The sequence below is a fragment of the Hypanus sabinus genome, chromosome 8 (assembly GCF_030144855.1).
Source record: "Hypanus sabinus isolate sHypSab1 chromosome 8, sHypSab1.hap1, whole genome shotgun sequence".
Lineage (NCBI taxonomy): Eukaryota > Metazoa > Chordata > Chondrichthyes > Myliobatiformes > Dasyatidae > Hypanus > Hypanus sabinus.
In genome coordinates, this window is record NC_082713.1 from 63696855 (window position 1) to 63713706 (window position 16852).

Below are 16852 nucleotides of genomic sequence, written 5' to 3' on the forward strand. Positions count from 1 at the left end.
TACTCTGCACACAGAGAGATTAATTGAGTAACAAATCCTGAGGTGCAAACAAAGTCAGTGTCAAAATTCAGGCAGAGATCAAAATATCCAGAGAAATTTAAAAAAATCAGGAAACAGGCAGAGTCAATATTCAGACAGAGTACATCTACAAATGCTGGAACAGTTCAGGAAAATTCACCAGCACAAACTAACTACAAACAGGTGAAAACACAGGACTGAAATACACTGAGCAATAAACAGAGAGGCAGATGATAGGTGGAGCACAATGAGACACAGATGGCAGCAATGCAGGTAATAATGAGGAACAGATGAGAGACGGAGTACTCAGTGATACAGGGGCCGGAGTAAAGCAGGAGCAGGGATGGGACGGGCACATGGCAATACTGAACTACAGCTAGGGGGAAACATACAAAAAGACAGATCAACTGGAGGTACTGACATTAACACATAGTCTATTATATTCCAAGGATTAGTCTTGTTGGAGCTGTTGGAGGCTGTGAAAATCTGTGGTATGAGTTATATCTTTAATAAGTTTGAAATCATATCCTTAAATGAAGGAAGGAATATTATCTCTTTAACTCTTTTGATTCAGAGGTTGGAGAAAGCAGAATGTTTCTTTTTCTTTAATCATCCGTTCAAGTTTTATAATAATTATTACCACATATAACATATATTAAATGCTTGAGGACTTGTAATGGGCATCAGAGTTTATGTTTCAGCTATCTCCAAATGGCTGAGATTGACTGAATCTTCAACTAGAAAATGAGTTCAGGGCACATTAATAGTAAGAGCCGTGGAATTTTCTGTTTCTTGCAATAGAAGTTTTTTCCTTAAGAATTTCTAGTGTACTGTGTACCTTCATCATTAAAGAATTTATTTTCATAATACCTCTTCAAAGGATTCTGATATATTTGAAATGTGTTTGATGATATATATCAATTAATTTTTACACTGTGGTGAATAAAATATTTTAATAAGGTCTCAACATTAATGGATCATTGCAATGTAATAATTCACAAGACATTGTTAATAGACCAAATAGAATTCATTATACAGACTATGCTCAATATATTTCATTCCTGTATGCAGGAACTGAATTTAGTAAGTGTCTTCAGGAGAGCTTGTCAGCAGAAAATTTACTAACACTATTTTGCCATGAAATATGTTTGCTAATCTCTTCTTTCAGTTGCTCCATGTATACAGTAATGCAAATTGTACTAGAACACACACCAGTAAATGTATGATTGCAAATAAACCTCTGCACCTGGATAGCATGCTTCCACTCCATTCTATAAATATGTTTGGCTAATATTTTGTTCAGGAGATTATTTCCACTGACAAAGTTGCATCCATTTCATTCCAGAGAAATGCAGTTAGAATATTGGAAGGTGAGGAAAGTTGGGCACTGGCTGCTAATAGTGAACATTTAAGTAATTCTTCAATAAAGTTCATCTCAGAATTCAATTTGATTGTTTTACCTTTAATGTACAATTTGAATTAATTGCAGATATATATGAGACCCCAAGTGGTGACAGTTTACAATATTCGCATCACACTACAGGTAATGGTAAAGACAAGTCAGTTCATAGTGAAATGAAATGAGGACATTAATAAGATTACTACCTGTTTGATGTCATAATACATTCATACCATTCAGTTTTTGTATAGCAACTAAATTGGAGAGCTTCCAAATGCTTTGTGGACTGTATTCTTTAAACTTTTGTCCATCCTTAAGGAATCAGGCCGATTAAAGGAAACAGCTGGAGATTCAAGCATTCAGAGAGGGAGTTAGGCATTTTAATTCTTTGAACATACACTCAGTAGCCATCTTGTTAGGCACACCTGTACACCTACAAATATCTAATCAGTGAATCTTGTGGCAGCAACTCAATGCATGAAAGCATGCATACATGATCAAGAGATTTAGTTGCCTTTCATGGTAAACATCAGCATGGGGAAGAAATGTGATTGAAGTGACTTTGACCATGGAATGTTGGTTGGTGCCAGACAGGGTGGTTTAAGTATCTCATGAACTGCTAATCTCCTAGGATTTTCAAGCACATCACTCTTTAGAGTTTACAGGCAATGGTATGAAAATCAAAACAAAACATCCAGAGTGTGGCAGTTCTGTGGGTTAAAATGCCTTAATGAAAGAGTTCATAGGAGAATGACCAACTGGTTCAAGCAGATGGGAAGGCAACAGAAACTCAAATAACCACATTGTTACTACAATGGTGTGCAGGTAAGCATCTCCGAATGCATAGCACATTGAGCCTTGAAGTGGATGAGTTATAGCAACAGAAGATGACAAACATACGCTCAGTGGCTACTTTATAAGGTACAAGAGATAGTAATAAATTTATGAGCATAAGCTTGTGGATTACGATAGCATATCTTTGAAACATTGATGAGTTTGAAATTGTCAGCCATTTATACTGTTCATGAAAGGAATGTAAATGTTCCAGTTGATGTAATATTGTTGAGAACCCATTGATGACACAAAACAGGAAGACGTGCCATTGTGTGAGAAGAGGAAGGAAGGAAATGGTGTTTCTGGAGATGGAACCAGAGGCATGTGAAACCTTGGTGAGATTACTGATCTTGTAAACCACTGGTTAGGTCTTCAAGTCCTTAATCTAACTTTGAAGGAATTTACTGAGAAATTCAAGTTTGGCTTTTGCAACCAGAGACTAGAAAAAATGATTGGCCGTCATTTGGTCAAATAAAAACACTGGATGATATTGAAAATCCTTGCTTTTTCAATTGCCCATTGTTTAGTTTGCCATTAAGTAGAAGTGCAAAATTGAGCAAAATAATATAATATTGAAGACTTATGATTCAAAGACTTAATATTCAAGACTTATTAGGCATCACAGTGACACTGGAGCAAAACATATGAGATGGCTTCACTGAGGATTAGACTGCTATGCACAAACAAGAAAGAAACCCAGATATGTGTCATCTTCACATGTGGATACTAGAAGTGGGTTCAGTATGAAAATCAGTGAATCATGTGCATACAAAAGGCAAGAGACCTTGTTGTGAATGTTGCCGGAGCCATTTGACTTCACAGTTCTCATTCAATTTGGACCAGTTTTGTAAATGTCACAAAATAGATCACACTGTGCTCATTATACCATCAAGGAGGAGATACAGGAGCTGAAGAGACACACTCAACATTTTAGGAATAGCTTTTTCCCCACCATCAACAGACTTCTGAATGGACAGTGAACAAATGTACACTACCTCACTACTATTTATTATTATTTTTGCTCAATTTTTGCACTGCTTATCTCCTGCTCTCCTGTCTATTCTTATATATTTCTCATTCTAATTTATTAAGTTTATAATGAAATAAATTTCAGAACATATGCCAGTGATATTAAACTGATTGTGACTGTGTAGAAGGAGAAATCCCTACAGAAGTTAATAGTCAATATGGATGGTAGTACCTTTACAGTTCCAATGGAAGAAGACACAAGACTCTGCAGATGCTGTAATTCTGCAGTTAAACACAAAAGGCTGACAGATCAAACAGCATTGATTCCTACTAGACCTAACGAAGGATTTCAACTGCCCATTTGCTTCCATGGATACTGCCTGACTCATTGATTTCCTCAAGTTCTTAGGTTCGTTGCTTCTAATGGAATGAGGGCAGATTGTGGTATCACTCTATAGGATTTGCCTTTTCCAAGGGTTGCAGATGACCCAATGATTTATGGACTGGATTTGTATGTTCACAGAGAAGTTACAATTGCTGCAAATTTCACAATATAAATATATAAAAGAACATCTGGCCAATAACATGGAACAAGATAGCTAGGAAGTAGTGGAACAGCTCACTATAGTTATCTTCCTATTTGTAATTTTCTTGAGCTGGTCAAAGTGTTAAGCCAAGATTTACTTGGCTCTACTTTGCTACATCTCCCCTTCTCTGATTCTGCTCTGCCACGACCTGCTTTTATGGTTGACTCAAATCAATCACCCATTTGGAAACACCCCTTAACTCGTTCATTCAATTGTAAGAAGACAGGTACTCAATTGCGCTCCTCCTTGATCGGTTAATTGAAAAAGAAAGTATGTCTTTCACAGGGTTTTCTCTTATCTGTGGCCTTGTTACTGTATCCTTATGCATAGTTTTGCACACTGTACCATTGCACATACGGTGCTTTTGAATGCACAAACTGAATGCTTTAATCATCTGCAGGTGTTCATTATAAAACCTCCTTTTTCATCATTTCTGTTTTAACTACAAAGTCAGGTCTTTTATCATCCCAGTATCTCCCCGTGGTGTTCCAAGATACTTGGCTAACTTATCTGGTTACCAGTAGGAAATCATCTTTTAAACTCTTTAAGTTAAAACCCATCAAAGTTACATTACAATCAACACTATAATCTCACTGGTTAGCTAGGAAGATTATTTTCAGCATATTAATTACCTACCAACTAAAACCTTGTCAACTTACCAAGAATGAAATATGATATCCTCATTGAATTCTCACAACTATGCTTTCTATAATTTGGCTATTTATATATTTTTTGCTCACAACACCTAATTTCTTAATTAGATGTTGTAAATAACTCATCCAGACAATGAAACTCATAATACTTCTTGTGGATGTGGGCTATAATTTTTTTCAGTGCTCTTTTTAAATTGTATTTACTCTGTGCTGCAAAAAATGTCTGTCTTTAGCTCTTGATTGTCTTTGCTTCCAGGTATCATTTATTTCTATTTTATGCAAATATTTTAACTTTATTAAGATTGTTTCATTATCAGACTTCTAGTGCTATGGCCAAGCTCCCCATGTTTAGTCGCAGCGGCCTCTCCATGTCCAAGCAAGAGTGAAAATATTTGTGTTAAATATTTTTCTTGTGAATGCAAGACCTTGACAGATATTGGTAAGACAAAATACTGCAAGTTCAGTTCTTTGGATCATTGGTGAGACTGATGGCGAGTGAATTGTGTGGCATCGGTTGTTATGTAAACCAAGCTCTCGTGCAGCAGTGTCGCGTGTCACAACCACCCAGGTGAGGAGGTGCCAGAGGTGGTGTGGGAGAAACAGAGGTGCAGCAAGTGTGCTGGAACTCCAGCAGGCCAGCACCCATCGGTGTGCTGTCTAGTATTTGCTCCCTGGAAGACAGCTGGACTGCCTTCACCTTCAGCTGCAGAAGATGAGGTACTGCTTTGTGCTTGTTCTTCCATCACAGATACTGTGGGCTGAGTGTATATAAAAAAAAAATTGATTTCATCTGACGAGACCGAGGCAACTTAATAGAGCCATTGCCTTGCAGTGCCAGAGATCCGTATTCAAACTTCATCTTGGGTGCTATCTGTGTAGAGTTCTCACTTCTTCCCTGTGACAATGTAGGTTTCCTCCAGCATCCCAAAAACATGTGGAACTTTAGGTTAATTTGCCACTGTAAGCTACCCCTAGTTTGTGGGTGAGTGGTAGAATTTGGGGGAGTTGGTGTCTTTGTGAGAAGAAGTTAAGAGATGTGATTAACTCAGATTTGTGTAAATGAGTGTTTATAATAGGACTTGTGTGCTGGATCTGTTAATGGCTATATGGCATTTGTTAGTAAATTATGCCCAAGCAATTTCACTAAATTCAAAAACATTTCGGGAAAACTTCTCGTATGTTCTTTAACATGTATGATATACTTCATTTAAGGGCCATACTGGGCTCATGCCAGATTCCAGCAAAACAATTTGAGCAGTTCCCTTTCTCTTTTTTAATTTCCCTGCAATTCAGCAACCTACCCTCTCACACATCACCATTAATGCTCTTCTTGATTATTTTGCCAATTAAGAGGTCAGTTATAGCAGTTCACAGATCAGAACACATTTCAAATAGAGGAGTTACCAGCTATTCTTTGATGCAGCAGCTACTGCAGATCTAACCAAAGGTGTATTTGTTCATCCTGTATGTCTTTTTTTGATGGAAGTCACGGCTGGATACCAAGAACATCAAATTCTATCCCATCAGTGAGCTAGTCGATTGCGATGGAGCTGGATTTATTGTGCACCATTGCTGCATTGTTACCTGTTGTCAGGTAAAACTCATCCTAGCAGTAAATAAACACACATGACAACACCAGTGCCAGAGTCAAAGCTAGACTCATCTTCCTTTTCAGAAACCTTACCTTGGGAGTCTTCTTAGCTTTTACTGCAAAAATAAGACATATATTGTACTTAGACAACACACACAAAATGCTGGTGGAACACAGCAGGCCAGGCTGCATCTATAAGGAGAAGCACTGTTGACGTTTCGGTCCTGACAAAGGGTCTCGGCCCGAAACGTCGGCAGTGCTTCTCCTTGTAGATGCTGCCTGGCCTGCTGTGTTCCACCAGCATTTTGTGTATGTTGTTTGAATTTCCAGCATCTGCAGATTTCCTCGTATTGTACTTAGATGTTGATTGTTGCGTTGTTTTAGGCGAAGGTAGCTATGTTAGCAAAGTGGGTGTCTTTTTGCTTTAACAATTGAAGCAGGTTTCTGGCTGTTGCACAAGGGATCCAACAGAACATCCTCAGAGAATATGCTTCCCCTCTCAGACAACACCTCAGTAACACTCTACCAGGTCTACCCTTTACACAAGAGCTATGCTTCCTTCCCATGCTATTCTTCATGAGTCTGTGAGTGTGATTCCGACTCCACCTTATCCTCCATCAGAGAAGGGTTCTGCTACTGCCTCCCTTCACTATAGAAAATACACATCTCTGTTTAATGCTCTCCACTCCTGAAAGACTGTAATGTGACTCTACTTCCTGAGGTCAGAGGTGTTCCTAACGTGGGAGATTTAAGTGCTAATGCCTACTGTACTGAAGCAGAACAGAGTTAGGTCAGCAAGCCTGCTAGGACTATTTTGGAACTAGTATTCAAGTTGTTTGCTAAAACAGTTTAGGTGAATTTCTAGGCCCTGATTTGTAACATAATATGGATGTCAGCAAAATGAGCATTGCAGGATTTTTAAAATGAGAAAGCTGTTACATATATATCAAAAAACTGTTACAATTTGCTTAGTTAGTGGAAACAAGATTTTAGGTTGGATTGCTATATGTTCCAGGACATGGTTTGATGTTCACTATAATGTAAGTATGAATAAAGACAAGAGAATGAGAAAGAAAGAGACAGTTGCAGTTTAACTGTGTAAATCTTATTTTGAGAAAACACCATCATGAGCGATGGCATTTGTTTTCCAGTATTGGCTAAAATTAAACCTGGAACCTGGAAACACAAAGAGGTTATTGAGTGAGCTTACCTCAGGTTTGAATTACTTAGTTGTGGCTGTTATCTTTTATAACATTTAATGTCTCAATTGGAAAACTTAGTTTGAAATTAAAACCACAAGAGATTTTGCTCAGTCTTAGAAATATGTCATCTCTAAGTTTTCCAGACAGATGGCATCAGACTGTGCCGAGCCATTGACATTATACATGGATTTGGATCATGCACTGAATCAAAAAAACAACTAGATTTCCAACTGTGAATAACTAATATTAACCAAGGAGATAAAAGATAGCAAGCCTGCACCTTTTAACTCATTCAAAATTTGAGCTACATTAATGATAATTTAATTACTTGCCAATTCTAAATACCAAAATGCCCAATTAATTCTGCAAGCTCCAACTAGTTAACAAAAGTAATGAACTTACATAATTAAACTGAAACAAGTAATTCCTGAAGAAATGATCACTATTAAATATGTGAAGGACCTGGTTTTCAATACATGACGGTGATCTATTCAGAAAATGCACAGCTGTAGCTGTGAAGGGAATGCATTGACTATCTAATTACCAGTGCTTCGATAGAAATGCCTGTTCATTAATGTTCTTAACTAAAAGTATGCAAGAAATTTAAAAATATTTATAACACCTGATCAAGATGAAATAAGGGTCAGCTAACCAATTTATTTGTCCATTATTATTGAAAGCAATTGCATTTTTCAAATTTGAAATATCTTAGAATTTTATGTGAGGGTCACCAAAAATATAATTACATTTATTTTTTAGTACATATTTTATAAAAAGGATCTCATCCCAAATTTAAACAGCAAGATTCTCAAAGTCCTCTATCCTACATTGTTTAAATATGTCTATTCAATAACACCAGTGGCTCAAGGTGTATCCATGGATCTCACTTTGAAAAAGTCATTCATAGTCAACAGTCAAATAGATTCATTTTAGATTTATCACTTGAGGAATAACTTCATCATAACTGCTAGTTCAAAAGTTTATTAAAGTTTATTGGTTCAATGCAGTTTAACTTCAAAAGAATTAACTATCCAACAAAGCTTGTATTAGGCAGCCAAAAGAACACCGTGGCCTAAAAGTATCTACAATGTTATTTTGTATGTTAAAAAGATTTTAAAGATTTCTAGAGTCAACAATATTGTACAGTGAAATTTAAAAAAAGAATCATCATTATCAGTCATGTTTTGTCTTTTTTAAACACTTATGCAATGTCTAAAATGGCAACAAATGCATTTGGCAGTAACAACTGGTGTTAACGTAAAATTAAATTTGTTCAATAAAGCTTGCTGATAGCCGCACAACCTTTAAGGACATATTACCACCTCCCTTCTACCTGCAGAAACATCTTCTCTATTTGCAGATGGTGGCATCTATGATTACTGACAGCAGAGAGTACCCTCTAGATTTCATGAGAGGCAGCTCCCAAATCTGATGCCATTGGAAAGATACCATATGTTCAAGGGCATTCAGAATATTAGTGAGTAAGACTGAATCCCAATGAAGGGTCTCAATCCAAGCCGTAAACTATTCATTTCCCTTCACAAATGCTGCTTGATCCACTGAGTTCCTCCAACATTTTGCTTTTTACTCCATATTCCAGTATCTGCAATATCTTATGTCTACAGGGTTATTGCTTGGCAATCATGGCATGTCATTACTAGTGGTTATTTGTACTGGCATGTGTAGGTTCTATGAGTGCCCACACTAATGAAACATCTGAAATGGCAGCAAATGCATTTGGCAGTAGCAAATCGTGTTAAAATACAAAGAAACATGAGTAAAATTGCTTAATTTTGCATTAATATGATTTATAACTTTCAAATGTTGTTCTTTTATCCTTATAGAAGCAAGTCTTTATATCCATCTGATGAGCACTATGAACAAAGATAAATCTCAAAGGTATTGGCTTTACATCTGTACTTAGAAAGCCGAAGAAGGTCAATAGTATCATAGGTTTATATATCTGAAAGTTGGCATTTGCATTTGTTCTTTCAGTATATATTAATGTCTTTGACGTGTGCACTGCTAGATGCTATTGTTGTGATATAGTGACTACATGTACAAAAAAAAAGGCAATTATCTATTGCAACACACACAAAATGCTGGAGGAACTCAACAGGCCAGGGAGCACCTATGGAAAAGAGTGCAGTTAACATTTCGGGCTGAAACCCTTCAACAGGACTGGTCTATTGCTCAACTTTTGCAGAATACGGGAAACAACGCTCAGCTTCTGCCATCAGTATGCAAAGGAATTGAGGAGTTTCAAACATGCATTTATTAAACCAGAAGTCTGAAAGTTATTGTCAGTGACTCCATGTGTGGCATCTCCACGTCTCTTGTTCAGCATGGGAGAATGAACTTGGTGCAAATGGACTGCACTTAGGTCTCTTGTTCCTCATGACAATCTACACCATGTCTACAAAGGCAGAAGGGATCTTCTCCTCAATTTGATTCAAGGAGAATTTGAGAGTCTCCAGTAAGAAGCTGGGAATTTACAACAACTCTTTTAACTATATGTAGATCAGCAATGTAACAAACTTATTAGTTCAGCATTTTGAATCTAACAGCATGGCCCATGATCAACAGCAGCATTTGCAAACAACACAATCAAAGTAATTGGACCTTCCTATGAAACTATATATATTGAACAACTTCTTGAACAAATATTCCACGTTATTATAAGCACAATGTTGGCACAATGATTTTGCATCAAGATCAAGTTCTTCCCAAGCTGTGCTTTTAGATTATTTTGAATGTCTCTTGATTAAAATGCAAGGCAATCAAAATACTGTTGATGAGCTGGTCCCACTCCCACCTCTGTGATTTTGAGTTCAAGTCCCATTCTCGAGGTTGGAGTATAAATTCTCATATTAAGGAAGAACTGCCTTTCAAATGAGACACAGCACACCTTCTCAAGTGGATCAAAGGTATTATTTCAAAGGGAGATGAACTGGCCAATATTCACTACTTGCTCAAAACTTATAATTCCTTACCTCACATCGTTTTAGTTCAAGAAGAATACAGACCTCCAGCTTCTTAAGAGCAACTAAAAAGAACATAAAATACTGGTCATGCTGGTAATGTGTTGTGCCAAGAATGACAAATAAAAATCAGTTTTGCTTAGGGACTGCAAACAATTATCAGAAGTTTAGAATTATCTCTTAAACAATCAGGCTGATAGTATTTGCTCAAATCTTTGGTCATTATTGCTAATATATTTTTGAAGTGGTTGGGATATGATGTAAACCAGTGGATTACAGCACGTTATTCATTCAGTTGTACAGAAATCGTTTATGATTCATTCATCCAGTAATAAGTATGTATTTTATTATTTATTAAGGTAGAACTGTATAGACATTCTAACCTTCACCAATATACATGTATTATTACATTGATATGGAAATCAAATTAAACTAATAATCAATCCAGCATATTTTATTATTCTTCATACGATTTATTTCATACTAAAATTAGTTGTTCAATTCTTCCACAGGGAAATAGATCTTTTAACCTTGAACCACTACACATCAAAATTCCCAGTTCTGTTATTGACTTAACTTTGCAGTGAGAAGCTGTCAAGGTCTGTAAAAGCTCTTTAAATGGAAGTCAGATTGCTTTGGCCATACAATCTACTGTATATTCAAGTGTGCTCTGACATTGGGAATCTGAGCTTTCTTTTCTTCTGCGAGGAAATGACCCATGATGTCAAGCATCCCTGCAATACCTATAAACAGATTTGAGTTACTCTGGATTGCACTGACCTCCATAACTCACTATGCTGCTGAGAACGCCCTGATGCATTTACTGTATACATAACGGATCAGATCAAAACAGTGCATTCAGTATTTTTTTTTTATTTTGCAACTCCAAACCAGGTGTCCCTGATATAATCTGAGCGGATGCTATGGATCAGAATATAGTCAAAGACTAACAAGGCATATAGACTGTTCAAAGAGTTGTTCGCAAGCAGAGAATGCTCATGCATTTTGAATATGATGAGAGTTATGAATTCAGAATGAGTTTGCAGTGCACAGCAGGAGGCATCAAAAACAGAGAGCAGAAGGATCCAAAAACAAGTTTGGTGCTTAAAAATAAGCTTTGATTAAGCATTAGTTACAGTAGCAACATGTTCATTTTTATATGCACATCTGTAATAAAGTATCATATTTGTTATTTCATTGTTCTTTTATATATTATAATGGCAAATAGAAAAAAACTGCAACAATATTTTCTTATAATACATTTAAAAATACATGTGATAGGGGAAGTGTTAAAGGATATAAAAATAACACTAGCAGCAGGTATACAATATATTCAGTTGAATGATTTCACTTGGATTAATTCTTTTCCGTGCTTATGTGCTAAAGATACCAAAGCTCAAATCATTATTACTGAACTGTTTCTCTTGATTAAAGTCTTGTCCATAACACAGAATATAGACCTTTAAATGCTAAAAGCAGGCTGCGAAAAGTCTTCTAGATTAAGCATATCTTTCAATAATATCTGCACTGGGGTACTGAGATGGTGATGGGACCACAGCAAAATTGAAATGGCTGCATTTTTCACCTACAATATGTTGAAAATCCAAGAATGCCACAAATTCAAAAAAAGTTGTATTTATTTAGCAATCCAGTTTATTTGTACTATGTATATTAGCAGAGGGTGTTACTATTGAATGAATCAGTGTTCCAAAGGGTGGGGGGGGGGGGGCGGGGAGTGAATGTGTGTGTGTGTGTGTGTGTGTGTGTGTGTGTGTGTGTGTGTGTGTGTGTGTGTGTGTGTGTGTGTGTGTGTGTGGTTGTTTCAACACTTGGAAATAGTTCTTCCAGAGGGGCAGAGAGCTCTAAAAAGGATGGCAATCAACAGTGTCCACTGATGGCTTGCACATTGTCGCTGGGGATAAGAAGATCTTCCAGTATTAATATCAAAATAAATAAATATTATTGTGTTGTCAGATTAGGTTTAGTCATAAAGAATCCTGTAAATTCTGTTTTGTTATGCCACAGACAGCAAATCAAACAATTTGTTCCTTGTCAGTGTGCAATCTTTCCAGTTTTAATTCTGCAGAATACAAGTGTTTTTCGGAAGAGATTAGAAAGCAGATTACTTCAATGTAGTTTTGAAATCAATACTTTTTTATTATATCATATTACAATGTTAGTGTTATTCATTGTGCTTAGTGGCTTGGTACAATAATGTCTTCAGCTTGCAACAAATCAATGCAAACATCATAAAAGTAAATGTGGTTGAAGCTATAAAAATGTTTTCCTGGAGATCACATCATAAAACCACCATTGCTACTGTGATTATGATACATCCTGCAGATCAGTGATGTAATCTGGAGCTGTTGGGTGTTTCAGATCTTTCAACATCATACACCCTCACCTGGCTGACCCAGTCGGGGTTGATCAGACCCCAGCTTGTTGTCATGAGGGGACGTGGAGACTGGACCCAAATGCAGGATGCAGGCACTGAAGTACTAGGGGCAGGACAGGAACAACGAAAGGATAGAACAATATGGCTTGCAACAGTAATCCTGGGTTTCAGGGAGTTCATGGCGAAGGCAGGACCCTGGCTAGGCTAAAGGATGGGTCTATGGGACAAGGAATGCCGGGAGGATAGCCCTCTGGGTGGGTCACATTACTTCTGGGCAGGGCCCAGCCTTCCAGGCAGGAACACAGGGCACCTGGGCAGGATGCAGGGCACAACCCATCAGAAGAGAGGTGTAGGAAAGGATCAGAGTCCCCCCACTGGGCCATAGCAGTCCAGCCTGTTTACCCAATGGAGGCAAGGGATCGGAAGGGAGTCAGTCCAGGGTGACTACAAGAACGGACATGGAACTAGATGACTAACAGTGGGTACTCCAAGCCAGGGTCAAAACAGGACAGCCAGGCGAACAGCACAACAGCGCAAATAAGGCAAACTAGGCAGAACAGCAGGTACAAGACAAACAGGGGAACTGTACAAAACAGGTTCAGAGCAAACCAACCAACCAAACTCAGTCCCAGAGCCCCTTATATCCACCTGCAAGCCGATAGGTCTCAGGTACACCTCCTTAAGCCAAGATGATCCTATTTGGGCTTAAGGGTGGAAGAAGGGACGGTAAAAGACTCAGAGTCCGCGGACCGGATCAAGACCTGGAAAGCGGGCTCTGGACCAGACCATAACACTTGTGTCCCAGCAGCACTGGCCCACGGATCACCTCTTCTGATCCATAGCCATCTGGACCCTCTCTCAGCATCCTCTGTGATGGTCCTGATCGCTTTCCTCTTGTCAGCCCCAGTGATGCCAAGTAGGGTGTAGACTCTGCAGAGTGAGCGGACGGCAAAACGCCTCACCCTACTTCGATGGGCTCACAGCGATCCTCCAGCACTGCTCCACCAGCTCCCGGTACCAGGCCCCCTTCTGCTCATTTGCCTCCTCAATGCAGTCCTCCCAGGGAACAGTCAACTCGATGAGGACAACCTGCTTCGAGGACACTGAAGAAAGGACCACATCCGGCTTCAGTGAAGTTGTTGCTATTTGGTTGGGAAACTTCAGCTGCCTCACCAGGTCAACTGGAAGCAGCCAATTTGACGCGGTGCTAAGCAGGCCCGATGATAATGATGGTCTGGGCTGATGTAGGGGCTGTGCTCCGGCTCTGACAAATGAAATGTTCTTCCTCTGACCACTTTGTTTACTGGTGGTCATGGCCGTCGCAATGCTCTCTGTCATTGCCTTCAGCACCTGGTCATGACGCCACTGGCAGTGACCTTCCCACAAGTCTTTAGGGCAGGTGCTAAAGATGTGCTCCAGTGATCTTCTTCCTGGACAGAGAGGACATGCTGGTGTATCACTCTTGCCCCAGATATGGCGATTTGCAGGGCTTGGCAAGACATCATAGACAGCCTGGATCATAAATTTAATGCACTGGGGTTTTGCCTGCCAGATGTCAGACCAGGAGATTATCCGCACCAGTGCACCTTCCCACCTTGTCCATGCTCCCTGCTGCCGCGTACCCACCATCCTGCTATCCCTCTCCACTTCAATGCCAGCCCACACTTCCTCCAGGACTAGTTGACGTCTGTCCTTGCCTTTGGCCTTGTCATAGCCGGGTTGTGAGATGGAGCCCAGCCCCGCTCGCCCAGTTGACACTGTCCCTACTAGAGCCAGTGTCTCAGCCGGGACTCTGCTACCACCGGCCCTTCCTCTTCCTGCCCGTCCGTACCTGGATGCCAGCTGCTGCCACTTAAGGGTAGTTGGAATCCCTGTACTGCAGCACCTCCCTTGTGCAGGAAACCCCGAACTCCTTGTCCAGGCTGCTGAAGGGAAGTCACAGATTATTACACCTTTCATACAGGCTGTGCCACTCAGACTATGAGGTTGGCCCAGCCACCTTCAAAGGTAGCTATGGACCTTTTTCTGCAGCAACTCCACAGTTGTCATAGGCACCTGGTATACCAGTAGCGGCCATAGGATTTGGGGTAGGATGCCATGCTGGTAAATCCAGGCTTTGAACCTTCCAGGTAAGCCTGACTCAAACCGTGGTGAGCCAGCTTTCAAGTTCCATGGAAGTAGATCAGATGGCAGCTGTATATCTGAGGCTACAGTCAAAGACCTTCCCAAAGCTCTTGACTGGCTTCTTGGTGATAGATGGAATTGTTGTGCCTCCCAAGGTAAAACGAAACTTGTCCAGCACTTTGTCCTTCTTCAACAGCATGGACCTGATTTAGCTGGTTTGAAGCTCATCCTTGCCCATGCCAGGAGCTTCTCCAGGCTCTGGATGATCCGCCTGCTGCCAGGAACCGATGCTGTCGTGACAATGAGGTCATCCATAAGGGCTCTGATCAGGGGCTGCTGAACACCAGGCTTGGTCAGTGGGCCTCTACATTCTGCCTCAGCTGCCTTGACTATCATATTCAAGAGAATAATGGAGATTGTGCACCCATTTATAATCCCCTTCTCCAGCCTATGCCAGCCTGATGTCTTAGCTCCAGAAGTGACTCTCGGTCTGAAGTTCCTGTAGTAGTTCATGATGAGGTGCTTTATCTTTCTGGGAGCATGGTGTTGGTCCAGTGTAAACTCCACCAGTTTGTGAGGTATTGACCCACACGCATTGGCAAGATCTAGCCAAAGCACGACCATGTCTCCCTTCCCCAAGTGTGCCTCCCTGATCAGCTGGGACGCCACTCCAGTGTGCTCCAGGCACCCAGGTACTCCGGGAACTCCACACTTCTGCACCGAAGTTTTGATATAAGCGTTCTTGAGGAGAAAGTACGTCATCCAGTGAGGCAAGACACTAAAGAAGATTTTCCCTTCCACACTAAGCAGCGGGATGGATCTGAACTGCTCCAGGTTCGACGAATTTTCCTCCTTGGGGATCCAGACCCCCTCTGTGTGCCTCCACTGGTCTGCCACTGTCCCGCTGCACCAGATCACTCACAGAATCTTCCAAAGAATCTTGAGAAGCTCCGGGCAGTGCTTGTACACTTTGCTGGGTACTCCACTGGGTCCTGGCACGGAACTGGCACTGGCTGAAGACGCAACCTCCTGGACTTGCTTCCAGGAGGGCTCCCTCACATCAAACTCCACTATGGGGAGTAGCTGGCATGTAAGGGCTCTGTGGAGACCCAGCTCTTGCTCCCTTGCAGGGTCGCTCAGGATGTTGTGGAGGAAATGGTCCACCTCTTCTTTAGAGCACACAAGGCGGCCACTGCGTTTCTGCCTTCGGAGCTGTTTTGTAAAACCAAACGGATTGGCTATGAAGGCAGTTCGCTTCCTGGCTCCTTCTCTCCCTTGCCTCCTGTGCCATTCTGCTCTGCGCAGGGTCATTAGCTTCTTCCTGCAGATGTTCCAGAGTTCAGCCAGGGAAGGCTTCTCCTCCTCTGTTTCTACCCTGAAATGCCATGCCAGGGACCGGAGCTTGTGGCTGGATCTGGGCTGTCCTGTGCTTCATAGTGTGTGGGATCTGTGGCAAAACTGACAAGGATGGTGGTCATTGTCTGAAGCTATCTGTCAACATCTCCCTTGGCTGTCAACTCTATGATCCTTGCTACATCCACATCGAACTAGAGCCACACTTTCTTGTTGCTGGTTGGGGTCCACTTGTTCCGGTGCTGTTGAACAATGTTGCTTGGGACAGAAGCTTCTGGCCCTTGGAGATTCTGGACTCTGTGGGGTGACTCGAAGCCGGGCTCCTCCAGCGTCTCACCAGACGTAAATCCTGGATGCTGCACAGCATTCTCCTGCTCCAAGCACGTCATTCCGGCCTGATGGATCTTTAGGCCGCGCTTGTTCTTACAAATCTTGCTGCAAATGCATCTCTCTCTCATCATCAATAATACATTTGCCTATTGTTTTAAGTAGATAATTTCCAATAGACATCCATACCTACTTTAGAAAGGCCATCTTTTTTGTCATACACAATTGCAAGAAATTTGAAGCAATCTTAAAATAATTAAATCAGCTTGAAGCATCTGTTAATGAAGAATTTGTCTTTCCTTATGGACTTAATGGTAATGTTAAATATTTTATCTTTTTCCCTTGATTGAATTATCACAGTTGGAAATTAAAAGTTAATTTATTTATTTTTGGAAGGGACAAGATTTGAGTAATGCTAA

General features: G+C 40.3%; 1 pseudogene; it reads right to left on the minus strand.

Annotated features, from left to right (window-relative positions):
• Nucleotides 1-13324: 13324 nt before the first annotated feature.
• LOC132397627 (uncharacterized) lies at nt 13325-16495 on the minus strand (annotated as a pseudogene).
• Nucleotides 16496-16852: the final 357 nt, after the last annotated feature.